At 40.9% G+C, this 14,011-nt stretch overlaps 1 pseudogene; it reads left to right on the top strand.

The window, feature by feature from the left end:
* The first annotated feature begins 3,178 nt into the window (after positions 1-3,178).
* LOC110809872 (exocyst complex component EXO70H1 pseudogene) lies at positions 3,179-5,275 on the top strand (annotated as a pseudogene).
* The last annotated feature ends 8,736 nt before the right edge of the window (positions 5,276-14,011 follow it).

The raw sequence follows: 14,011 nt of genomic DNA, 5'->3' as shown, positions 1-14,011 counted from the left end.
AATTTTTTCTTCTCCTCGGCTTGATCTGTTTTTTTCAGCTCTACTCCTCTCGTTTTATAAGCAAGAATAGTAGTTTAAAATAACTTCTCTTACTCGAAAAGATTTTCAGAAATCTGAAATTTTATCTCCCATTTATTTCTACATCTTTTTCTTTTTTTTTTTTTCTTTTAATGGACTGAACTTAACAAAGATTACATACAACCATGTCATGTACATGCATTCTCTGCCAACTCCAGGCATCGTTCGGTCAAAAACTCTTATCTAGTGGGAGCCGATGATGGCTTTCTATGGACTGAACTTTCAATCTTTTTTTTTTTTTTTTTTTTTTTTATAATCGATATAACGATTTACATAATTCACTTATTTTTATTCACATCTCTTTTAATCTTTTAAGTTGAAACATCCAATTTCAAAAAATCCGCAAAAAAGTCAAAACAACAATTTTGCTAAGCATGTCTGAAACGGCTGCCTGTAACATGCGCTTAAAAATCTACATACACAAATATGTAGATACATACTTACACACGTATGTATATAAATATATATGTGAAAGTGTCTGCATATTTCCGCTGGTGGTTCGATTTTCTAATTTGATGGGCCACGTGGAACACATATTAAGAAACTACCACTTCGATAAAATTGATGACTTGCCAAGAATGGAAAGTAATTATTGATTATATATAGTTTAGATATTAATTTGGAGTTAATTTAATTTTTCCTATTTGATCTCATTCAACGTTTGTTCTAAATGTAATATCTGCCATGTGCTTCACTATCCTCTATATATATATATATATATACGTCAGTAATATTCACGTGATAAAACTCACGAATAGAAAATTGAAAGATGTAATTGCAAGTATTTACATTATTTTATATAATTTGACCGATTGAGTTTGAAGATGACACGGTATATGACGGTTTCAACAATATTATTATTTAAAAAATTAATTTCCCTATAAGTTACAACGCCGATTAACTGTACATACATATAAGCGCGTGTGCGTGTGTGGGTATATATATATATATAAATATACACGTAATCCCCTTTATATTGGTTCAGCGTATCGAATATAGTTATAATTGTAAAATCCATGAATAACAACAATTTTGAATTATCTAAAATAAGTATGAATACAACAGATGAAACGTGTGGAAGCAAATTAGTCTTCTGTTTTTCTTTAACTAATAATATATATATATATATTTTTGTCAATATGTATGCTGGGTTTTTTCTTTAGAAGGAAAATACCATATAAAATGATTAATTACATATATATATATATATATTTAAGTTTTGTAAATTCAATTCTATTATTTTATATTTCATTAGAATAGAAATCAATTACGTAGAATATATTTCTAATTTTATATTTAATTTTATTATGAGATTCGTATGTATATAAATTTGACTGCACTCTCAATTTTAGTTGGTGTGCCTTCGGAGAAATTGTATGGAATCTCCCTCTCAGTTACCTTTCCAGATGGTCTCACCTTTTGGGCTTCTATTCCACTTTATAACAGGCCAAATTCGGTTTGGGGAAGAAGCAAAAATATTATTTCTATACACACACATACACGCACGCACGCACGCACGCACATATATATATATATATATATATAATAATTAGTAGAATACTATCTCGCCAATATATATATATATTCATCTCTTGTCAATTCATTCACTATAAAAAAAAAATTAATTAATTACTGCCAAAATATTGAACAGAAAGTAGGAGCATAAAAAATTTATTTTATTATTTTTTTAATATGGTGTAAGAATAAAATTTAAATATAAATTATTAATTTTGTATTGCCTAGTTAGAAGGAGTTTTGTAGTAGGTGACTCTAAGTTTGTTGTGTTTAAAATCTAATCAAAAGCCATATACTCTATTACATTATTTTTATCCAAAATATTAATAGAATAGCGAAAACTAAAAAGGGTAGAATCCAATTTTAAAATGGTGTCTTGTAAACTCTATATTAAAGACATTCGAGATTTGAAGAGTGCTTTATCAAATGCTATATTGTGCAAAGAAAAATGGATGATTGTAAGAGCTCATTGACTTGGATGACAGTGTAGAGAGAGTATCTTTGCTGATCTATAATGTTTGAAAAGGTAATATTTAGAATCAAATTTTCGATTTCTTTTGACTTTATTTCTTTGGCTAAATGTGTTGATCTAGTTAAGATTTGTTTATGATCTTTGTATGTCACTTGAATTTATTTGTGGTATTACGATTAATATATAAATTTTCTAACTAAATAGTTACTGATTACTCTAGTAGTCAATAAAATTTATGAGAATTTGTGCATAGAAAGATACTTATTTGAATATATAGATTATAAACAAATTTTGTACTTATCCAACTAAAATACAAGCCAGCGAATCGAAGATAAATAATCTCAGTAGTATTAAAATCTTAACACATAAGAGATAACACTCAGAATGATCTAGTTAACAGATATTCTTAAAATAGATGTTGTTAGTTGTCTATATCTTTTAAACTACGTAACCTACATAGAGAAATAAAAAGAATTATTGCTAGTTAGAGGCAAATATGAAAGAATATTACGAAGTATCATACCTAATCTTCTAAAATGACTATATAAATTAATTTAGTTGGTGGTGGATAGATAAAAATAAATAAATATTTAGTTTCAGATAGTGTTAATTAAACGTGTGTAGCTATTTTACCCACCTATAGCAAACTTCGTTGATATTGTATCGATTAATTCTCGTTTTATTAAAATTTATTTTAAATATTATTTAATAAATATAATTATATTATTATTAAAAAATTATATTTATTTAAATATATAATTAAATTAAAATATAAATAAAATTTATTTTATTAGTTAAAATAATAATTATTTATTTAATTTATTATTTTTTTAAAATTATATTTTTCACATAAATTAATTAAAAACTCTAGTTTGATTTTCTTTTTTCATCCGCGTGGTGTGTGAAAACAGTTTTTACTCCAAAATGAACAGAATAATAATCTCCATAACAGTCTACTGACTCTACTCTTCCCCATTTCCTAATTTGTAATGACCGTGTAACCAAATTAACCCTGATGATGACACGTGTACGCGCCAGTCTGTAAATTGACCCCAAAAGTCAAAGCCTAACCTCATCATCAAGCAAACTTTTCTCTATAAATAACTCCCCCAACAGACCTCAGACCGCAGACTCAGAGTCACCTGCTTTTGCAAAAACATCATTATCATCATTTCTCTCCCGCATAATTTTCCGTCTGAGCAAACACAATTTTTTCAGAAGATAATGCCGAGAAAAGGAATGAGAAGCCTCTGCTTCGTCTCCAAAACGCCGTCCTTCGCCGTCGGCCGAGACTCTTCTCCTTCTAAAGCCTCTATCTCAACTCCTCGCAGAAACTTCTCTGAGTCTATGGTGGATCAAAGCATTGAAGCCGCTTCCGCCATTATCAATAAGTGGGATCCTGACACCTCTACCTTCGCCAAGGTTACTTCTCTCTTTCACCATAGCAAACCAGAAGCGATGAAGTTCTTGAGGTGTGTTAACGACTTGCAGAAGGCCATGCATTTGTTACTCGATGCAGATTCTTCCTCTATCAGGCTCGTCCACGCTCAAAACCTGATGCAGACCGCCATGAAAAGGCTACAAAAAGAGTTCTACCAGATCCTTTCTATGAACCGGGCTCATCTAGATCCCGAGTCTGTCTCCACGCGTTCATCGCGCACGTCAGCTCGATCAAGCACTTCTGATTTCGAAATAGACGATGCTTCTCCTGATCGAGACGTCGATGATGCGGCCGCGGCACGGGATTCCATCTCCGAAGTAGAGGAGGTCTCCTCCATCGCCATCTCGGATTTGCGATCCATCGCCGATTGCATGATCTCTGCTGGTTACGCTAAAGAGTGCATCAGTATATACAACATCATCAGAAAATCGATCGTCGATGAAGGAATTTACCGTCTTGGAGTGGAGAAAATGAGTTTGTCTCGCGTAAACAAGATGGAGTGGGAGGTGCTTGATATCAAAATTAAGAACTGGTTGGAGGCCGTGAAGGTATCCATGAAAACGCTCTTCATGGGAGAGAGGATCCTCTGTGATGACGTCTTTGCCTCTTCGGATTCCATTCGAGAATCTTGCTTTGCTGAAATATCTAGAGAAGGAGCAACGCTCTTGTTTGGCTTCCCAGAACTCGTCTTGAAGAGCAAAAATTCGCCACCGGAGAAGATTTTTCGTGTACTCGACATGTACACTGCAATTGCAGAGAACTGGCAGGGGATCGAATCAATATTCTCATTCGAATCCACTAGCATCGTTCGATCTCTAGCTCTTAACTCACTGATTCGACTCAGTGACTCGGTTCGGTTAATGCTCGCAGACTTCGAATCCAGTATCCAGAAAGACTCATCCAAACTAGTTGTCCCAGGCGGTGGATTACATCCCCTCACCATCTCCTCCATGAGTTACCTCTCTCTCCTGGCTGATTACAGCAACATTCTAACCGACATTCTTATCGACTGGCCGCCTCCAGAAAAACCATCATCGCCGGATTTCTACTTCGACAGTCCAGTATCAGACGATTCTTCAGCTCCTGCGATCTCTTTGCAGATGGCGTGGCTCATCCTCGTCCTTCTCTGCAAGCTCGACAGCAAAGCAAAATATTACAAAGACGTCTCCACGTCGTATCTCTTCCTCGCAAACAATCTCCAGCACGTGGTGGGGAGAGTCCGAGCATCCAACCTCCAGTACTTGCTCGGTGAGGAATGGATTACGAAGCATGAGGCGAAGTTGAAGCAGTTTACTGCGAGCTACGAGCGTTTAGCGTGGGGACCGGTGTTGGAATCTCTGCCGGTGCAGGGGAAAGAAAGAACGGCGATGACGCCGGGAGAGGCAAAGCAGTGTTTCAACAGATTCAATGATAGATTTGAGGAGGCATACCAGAAACAGAGGAGTTGTATCGTATCGGACCAAAAGCTCCGAGACGAAATCAAGAATTCAATAGCCGGAAAACTGGTGCCGGCGTACCGGGAATTCTACCGTACGCATAAGTTAAATGTAAGGGCGACAGAGAGGGAAGAGAGGAATATTGGGTGGTTTGTCCGATTTACCCCTGAAGATGTGGAGAATTACTTGTACGATCTATTTTTTGGGATGACCGATTCAGGAAATTCATCGACGACGTCGTCTCCGTCGTCGTCGATTTGGCGGCAATTGCTATCGCCGTTGAGAAATTAAACAGAATAATTGAAGTTTATAAAGAGATTTTTTAGTAAATAATACTCGGGACTTCTTTTCTTTTTTTATTTAGAGAAAAATGGTCTAATTTTCTCTTGGAGATACATAATTATATTATTATTTTTCTTTTTCCAAACGACAGTAACAGACATACGAGAGAGTTCGTTACAGGATTTTGGTAGAGAGAAGTAGTTATAGAATATATATATATATATATTAAAACGACTTCGTATTTATTTTGGTGTTTCGAATTTTTTCGGTTAAATTGTTAGTTAAAAGTATATTTTCAAGGAAAAATTTATATTAGTGCTTTTCGCGTAAAATTAGAGAAGAAAAAAAAAATCATTATTTTGGATTATTAGACCTTCCTTAAAATAATAAATTAACTTAACATTAACTTTCATTCACTGGTACTAATGATCTCCTTTACAACAAAAATAACTAATTAATATCTTACAAAAATAAAACAATGTCTCAAATTAATAATAAAATTTAATTTAAAAAATTAGTTTAGTTTTGATATTGATAAAAATTAACCAAAAGTCGCTTAATTCTAAAATGCAGAATTTATATTGAATCACAATTTAGTAGGGTCTTATGAAAAAAAATATATATATCACTAAAATTTTATGAAATAGTTTTACGAAATTTAACCAAATTAATATTCATAAATTTATGTAAAATTATTCTTAAAGCATTTTAACATTAATGCATTCAGATAATATTTAAGTAAAAGTGTAACTACTTGTCCTTTTTTTTTAATCGTTTTATCAAATGCCTAAGTTTATTAAAAATTTGATAATTTTGAAGAGCTTCAAAATTTCTTAAAAATAATCTTGTATTCAAATACTTTTTAAAGACTAAAATATAAAAATATTTTTGTACTTTAAAAAATAAATTTTTTTCTCTGTTAGATCCAACTAATGTCATTTGAGAGATATTGAGATCGCACGTAATATATCAAATGACATACCACCTCATTTAAATTCATTGATATAAACGATGTAACAGCCTCGCAAATTCATAATGGAATGTATATTAAAAATATCAAATGCGGAAGCGAAGTCAAAAATTCGATTAACACCCTTACACTAAAACCAAAAACGTGCTCACAATATAAAAGATTAAATTACCTAAAGGAGAAACTTGAAAGTAAAAGCTACAAATATGACTATGGAGTTTTTAGGCGTCCCCTTCGTCGTCCTCCTGCGGAACCGGCTCGGAAACAATGTCTTCCTGATCTGAAATGATTAAATAATGAATGAACTACACTAGTCCAGTAAGGACATCACGATATCTCACCGTCACGGAAGTAAAGGTGGGTAGAAAACACAAAAAGACCAATGGAGCATAATTTACAACAAAACCTTTTATCAATAATAAAACCTTTACCATTCACTTATCTCGGTGAAATTCATAAGTCAATATACGAAAACAATAACATCATCATCATCATGAAATCATATATAAACTGTATAACGTAATACTTATCAAGCCTTTCGTAATTCAATCGTTACACAATATATTTTTCTCATTTACCAGCCCACTAGTATCCATGGGGATCCATAGGGGTCCGCTACCCGTTAACCCTTAACACTTGAAATCATATTCCAGGGCCGTCCCCATACCCCGTCCGGTATGGGCGCCAAAACTATAAACCTCATTACCCCGTCTAGTATGAGGGTGAAACGGGCCGTCTCCATACCCCGTCCGGTATGGGCGCCAAAACAATAAACCTCATTACCCCGTCCGGTATGAGGGTGAAACGGGCCGTCCCCATACCCCGTTCGGTATGGGCGCCAAAATACATAAGATCTCCATACCCTGTTCGGTATGGGAGACCACAATCCCGGTAGGGTTCCCTACGGACCCGGTCTGTCCACCATCTCCCAGGATATCTAGTCAGGCTGACCACATTATACAATTACCCATTTACATAATTTTTCATTCTCTTTTTTTTTCCTCAGTCAGCATTATCAATACACATACAAACAAGCAAGACGATAATTTATGGCAAACAGACAACATACAGTATCAATATCCCAATAATTCAATCCATAGTCAGTAAAATAGTAAAATATGCACACGAAACTATAAAATGAAAACATCAAACCTCATGCTGCATTTAAAACTGTAAAACAGGCCAAATAACAGTTAACCGACAAACACACTAGACTCGGGCTCCATTAGCGACCTTAAGCAATTTCACACATTCGTTGATTCATGAAATACCGTTTTATCATTTATTGAACTTTAAGACCGTGATAAAAAATAGGGTGAGAGGTCCTTACTCGTTTCGGGGTCCCAACACGGCTTCACAGTGCGCTTGCAGGCTGTCCCTAATTTTCCCTGAATTTTTTCCGGGGAACTGAAACGCACTAGTGGTACCTGCACGTGTTCCAAAAAATCCCAAATTAGGCCCAGGGCCCCTTTCGGCCAATATCGCAACTCCGGCACGGCGGCTCCGCCGTGCTCCGACGACGCCGCTTGCGGCGGCGGTTCACCTCGGGTTGGCCGTTTTCGGCCACACTCGCATTGGTTCCTGCGATAAAACAACCCTACGGCCCTCGGGGGGCCGAAAATTTACGGAAAACCGAAGCTTACCGGCAGCGGTGCTCTCGGGTGCGGTGGCTCTCCGGTGAAGTTCGTGTTTTGGTGATTCAGCTCCGATCAACCTGCAGAGAAAAGAATGGTGATCACGGTGATATAAAAATTGCATTAAACGGAGGCCGGGAAGGGCCTCATCGGAGGCAAAAACTGAGAAGGGGCGCGGCGGCGCCGCTGGCTTTCGGCCGTGTTTTCCGGCCGTTTGGCCGGAATTTTGGCTTCGATTTGGCCACTGGGGAAATCAGCGTGGAAAAACGAGTCGGGGGTATGAAATTTACCTCGATCGGCGGTCGGAAATCCCTCCGGTGCGGCGGCGGGTGGCGGCGGCCGGCTTCTGGTTCGTCTTCTCCGGCGAGGGTAGGCGGCTAGGGTTTGGGGTCTGGTATGGGGGTCTTATTTATACCCTTTTGCCTTTTGATCTCAGCCGTCCATTTTGATTTAATCTGGGCCGTCCGTTTTTGATTAAATCTGGGCCGTCCGTGCGATTAAATTTGGGCCATCCGTGCGCGCGATTGATCTGGGCCGTCCTATCGCACGCACGCGGATCGCCAACGTGGCCCATCCCCGATCGATGTGGTTTTGTCACGTGGCAAGTCCTGGTTGGCCAGGACTGCTGACTGGGTCTGCTGACGTGGCTGCTGACGTGGCGCGCACATTTTTTTTTTTTCTTCTTCCATTTCCCGGGCGCTACAACTCTCCTCCCCTTAAAGAAATTTGGTCCCCAAATTTGCCTCGTTACTCTTGATCGAACAGATGGGGATATTGGGCCCTAAATTCTGATTCCAGTTCCCAGGTGGCCTCCCTGGGCGTGTGGTTCTGCCACACGACTTTTACAAATGATATTTCCCGGTTGCGGAGTATTCTGCTCTCTCGGTCCGTGATACCGACCGGTACTTCTTCATAAGACAAGTCCTCTCGGAGTGGAAGCGGTTCATGAGCCAAGACATGAGAAGGGTCCGGATTGTACTTACGTAGCATGGATACGTGAAACACATTATGAACCCGGGAGAGCTCAGGAGGCAGTGCAAGTCTGTAGGCAGTGGTACCAATCTTGTCTAAGATTTCAAAGGGTCCAATATATCTGGGGTTAAATTTTTCCCTCCTGCCGAACCTACTAATTCCCTTGAAGGGGGTGACTTTAAGAAACACCCGGTCGCCTTTCTCAAAGGCCAGGTCTCTCCTCCGGGTATCAGCATAACTCTTATGCCTACTCTGAGCTGTCTGAATGTTCTTCTTGATCTTAACTATCTTGGACGTGGTTTCTTCTACCAAATCCGGGCCAAACAATCTTCTATCGCCCACTTCTTCCCAACAGATCGGTGACTTGCACGGACGCCCGTATAGCGCCTCGTATGGGGCCATGCCGATGCTTGCTTGGTAACTGTTGTTGTAAGCAAACTCTATTAGGGTTAGGTGGTCGTCCCAATGGCCCCCGGAGTGAAGGACACAAGCTCGGAGCATATCCTCCAGCGTACGAAGAGACAGCTTTGTTCTCATAGCTTGCTGGAAACTATTCCAAAACCGAGAAGTGAATCTGGGATCCCTGTCGGATACTACTGTTACTGGAACTCCATGCAGTCTGACTATCTCCCGGATATACATTCTTGCCAACTTATCCAAGGAATCAGTCATTCTGATGGCCAGGAAGTGGGAAGACTTAGTGAGTCGGTCAACAATTACCCATATAGCATCATGTTCTGATCGTGCCTTGGGTAGTCCTGATACGAAGTCCATGGCGATATGTTCCTACTTCCACTCTGGAATCGGTAAAGGCTGAAGTAACCCACCTGGGCGTTGATGTTCTGCTTTGACCTGTTGACACACCAAGCACTTAGATACAAAGTCGGCTATATCTCTCTTCATCCCACTCCACCAGAAAAGAGGCCGCATGGTTTGGTACATTTTTGTACTCCCTGGATGCATGGCAAACCTTGAACTATGGGACTCTGTCATGATGTCTCTTCTTAACTCACTGTCGTCTGGGACACACACCCTGTCCTTGAAACGAATCAATCTGTCAGCAGAGAGCTGGAATTCTGAACTCACTCCCTGTTCTGCATCCTTCTTGCGGGTTACCAGGGCGGGGTCGACTGACTGGGCTTCCTTTATCCTTTAGATTAACTCGGGTTGGACTGCTAGGTGGCCCAAACATGTGGCCCTCTTCAGATCTCGCATTCGAACCTGTTGCGTGGCTCCAATGGACCTGCATTCTAAAACCATCAAATGAGCTAGGGTGCCTGCACTTTTCCTGCTGAGGGCATCGGCTACTACGTTGCCCTTACCTGGATGGTATAGGATGTCACAATCATAGTCCTTGAGGAGTTCCATCCACCTTCTCTGACACATGTTGAGATCCTTCTGAGTGAAGATGTGCTTCAAACTCTTATGATCGGTGTAGATCTGAAAGGTCTCTCCATACAAATAATGGCGCCAGGTTTTCAAGGCGTGTATGATTGCGGCAAGCTCCAAGTCATGGGTAGGATAGTTCTTCTCATGACTCTTCAGCTGTCTGGACCCATATGCTATAACATTTCCATGCTGCATCAGGACACAACCCAGGCCCAGGTAGGAGGCATCACTATAAACTGTATACCCTCCTGATCCATTCGGTAGAGCCAGCACGGGTGCAGTTGTCAGTCGCTTCTTCAATTCTGAAAAACTCCTTTCGCAGTCCTCATTCCACTCAAACTTTGCGTTCTTCTTTGTGAGTCGGGTTAGAGGAGCTGATAGACTGGAGAACCCTTCGACAAATCGGCGGTAATAACATGTCATCCCCAGGAAGCTGCGAATTTCCTTAACTGTTGTCAGCCTTTCCCAACCAAGTACCGCTTCAACCTTCTCGGGGTTCACTGACACCCCTTCCTTCGATATAATATGTCCTAGGAAGGCAGTTTGCTCGAGCCAAAATCCACACTTGCTCAACTTTGCATACAACTTCTTTTCCCTGAGTATCTGTAGGACTTGGGCAAGATGATGAGCATGTTTTTCTCTATTTTTTGAGTAAACCAAAATATCATCGATGAACACGATGACAAATTGATCCAAGAACTCTCTGAAGATCCTGTTCATTAGATCCATAAAGATGGCCGGGGCGTTGGTTAGCCCAAACGGCATAACCAGGAACTCATAGTGTCCGTACCTGGTTCGGAATGCCGTCTTGGGGATGTCTTCTGCTCTTACCTTTACCTGATGGTAACCTGATCGTAGATCTATTTTAGAAAAGACCTGTGCACCCTGCAACTGATCGAAAAGGTCATCAATCCGGGGAAGAGGATATTTGTTCTTAATTGTTACCTTGTTTATCCTTCTGTAATCAATGCACAGTCTCAAAGTTCCATCCCCCTTCCTTGCAAAAGTAACCCCGACACCCCATGGGGAAACGTTGCATCTAATGAAACCACTGTCTTGTAGCTCAGTGATATGTTTTCTTAGTTCTTCCATCTCGATGCGGCTCATTCGGTAAGGAGCTACTGAGATGGGCTGGGTACCTGGCTGTAAGTCTATGGTGAACTCGACCTCTCTGTCCGCTGGTAGACCGAGCAGTTCATCCAGAAATACGTCTGGAAAGTCTCGGACTACTGGAATCTCTTGGATACAAACTTCTTTCTTGGGTTTACCTAGTTAGAGAAAATACAAGATTAAGGCACTGGGAATTAAAAAAAACTTGCCATTAGGGGAAATCAGTACTGAATAATTTTATTAACTCCTAAATGGCTCCTCGTTGGGAGGATTAAATACAATCTTTTTGTTAAAGCAGTTTATGGTGGCGTGATACGCTGCTAGCCAGTATTGGGCCTCTTCAAAAGAGGATCCCCCTGCAAAAGTAGAAGGGTTCAGTCTTCTGTACCTCTCTATGAAGCTGGGGTCGATCAAGGAAGGAGCGGGGTCCCAGGGTAGAGGGACTGGGGCTGGCTAAGGGTGAACTGGGGGACCCTGTGGTGGCACCTGCTGATGTGGTGGGGGTACTGGAATGTGCTGTGGTGGCGCCTGCTGGTACCGTGGCTGTGGTACCGGGTCGTAACGCGGCTGTGGCGCCGGGTGGTACTGTGGAAGAACAGGCTCCTGCCGGGGTGGCTCGGGATCAGCCTACTGTAGCGGGGGCTCAACCTGCGCTAGCGGAGGAGGTCCGGGTAACTCCCTTCTCTCCTCTTGCCTTTGCTGGGCAGCTACGAGAGCCTCCACCATCTCAAATAGTCTGTCTAAATCCTCCCGAAGCGAATTATCTTGGGCCGCTCGGTTTAGTGGGGGCCTTCCTCTCCTCATTCCCGTGTACTCGTTTTCACAAGGAATGATTGAGTAACGATATATCGGTGAGTATTACTCTAAGACACTATTGTGTAAGGGATGGGTCCGAGGAAACCTGACTCTGATACCAACTGTAACAGTCCCGGAAATTCATAATGGAATGTATATTAAAAATATCAAATGCGGAAGCGAAGTCAAAAATTCGATTAACATCCCTTACACTAAAACCAAAAACGTGCTCACAATATAAAAGATTAAACTACCTAAAGGAGAAACTTGAAAGTAAAAGCTACAAATATGACTATGGAGTCTTTAGGCGTCCCCTTCGTCGTCCTTCTGCGGAACCGGCTCGGGAACAATGTCTTCCTGATCTGAAATGATTAAATAAGGAATGAACTACACTAGCCCAGTAAGGACATCACGATATCTCACCGTCACGGAGGTAAAGGTGGGTAGAAAACACAAAAAGACCAATGGAGCATAATTTACAACAAAACCTTTTATCAATAATAAAACCTTTACCATTCACTTATCTCGGTGAAATTCATAAGTCAATATACGAAAACAATAACATCATCATCATCATGAAATCATATATAAACTGTATAACGTAATACTTATCAAGCCTTTCGTAATTCAATCGTTACACAATATATTTTTCTCATTTACCAGCCCACTAGTATCCATGGGGATCCATAGGGGTCCGCTACCCGTTAACCCTTAACACTTGAAATCATATTCCAGGGCCGTCCCCATACCCCGTCCGGTATGGGCGCCAAAACTATAAACCTCATTACCCCGTCTGGTATGAGGGTGAAACGGGCCGTCCCCATACCCCGTCCGGTATGGGCGCCAAAACCATAAACCTCATTACCCCGTCCGGTATGAGGGTGAAACGGGTCGTCCCCATACCCCGTCCGGTATGGGCGCCAAAATACATAAGATCTCCATACCCCGTCCGGTATGGGAGACCACAATCCCGGTAGGGTTCCCTACGGACCCGGTCCGTCCACCATCTCCCAGGATATCTAGTCAGGCTGACCACATTATACAATTACCCATTTACATAATCTTTCATTCTCTTTTTTTTTTCCTCAGTCAGCATTATCAATACACATACAAACAAGCAAGATGATAATTTATGGCAAACAGACAACATACAGTATCAATATCCCAATAATTCAATCCATAGTCAGTAAAATAGTAAAATATGCACACGAAACTATAAAATGAAAACATCAAACCTCATGCTGCATTTAAAACTGTAAAACAGGCCAAATAACAGTTAACCGACAAACACACTAGACTCGGGCTCCATTAGCGACCTTAAGCAATTTCACACATTCGTTGATTCATGAAATACCGTTTTATCATTTATTGAACTTTAAGACCGTGATAGAAAATAGGGTGAGGGGTCCTTACTCGTTTCGGGGTCCCAACACGGCTTCACAGTGCGCTTGCAGGCTGTTCCTAATTTTCCCTGAATTTTTCCCGGGGAACTGAAAAGCACTACTGGTACCTGCACGTGTTCCAAAAAATCCCAAATTAGGCCCAGGGCCCCTTTCGGCCAATATCGCAACTCCGGCACGGCGGCTCCGCCGTGCTCCGGCGACGCCGCTTGCGGCGGCGGTTCACCTCGGGTTGGCCGTTTTCGACCGTTTTCGGCCGAATTCGGCCACACTCGCATTGGTTCCTGCGATAAAACAACCCTACGGCCCTCGGGGGGCCGAAAATTTACGGAAAACTGAAGCTTACCGGCGGCGGTGCTCTCGGGTGCAGTGGCTCTCCGGTGAAGTTCGTGTTTTGGTGATTCGGCTCCGATCAACCTGCAGAGAAAAGAATGGTGATCACGGTGATATAAAAATTGCATTAAACGGAGGCCGGGAAGGGCCTCATCGGAGGTAAAAACCGAGAAGGGGTGCGGCG

The sequence above is a fragment of the Carica papaya genome, chromosome 8 (genome assembly GCF_054855325.1).
Source record: "Carica papaya isolate Zhongbai chromosome 8, ASM5485532v1, whole genome shotgun sequence".
NCBI lineage: Eukaryota > Viridiplantae > Streptophyta > Magnoliopsida > Brassicales > Caricaceae > Carica > Carica papaya.
Note: the sequence above shows the minus strand (reverse complement) of the source record. Positions and strands in the feature narration are given on the sequence as shown.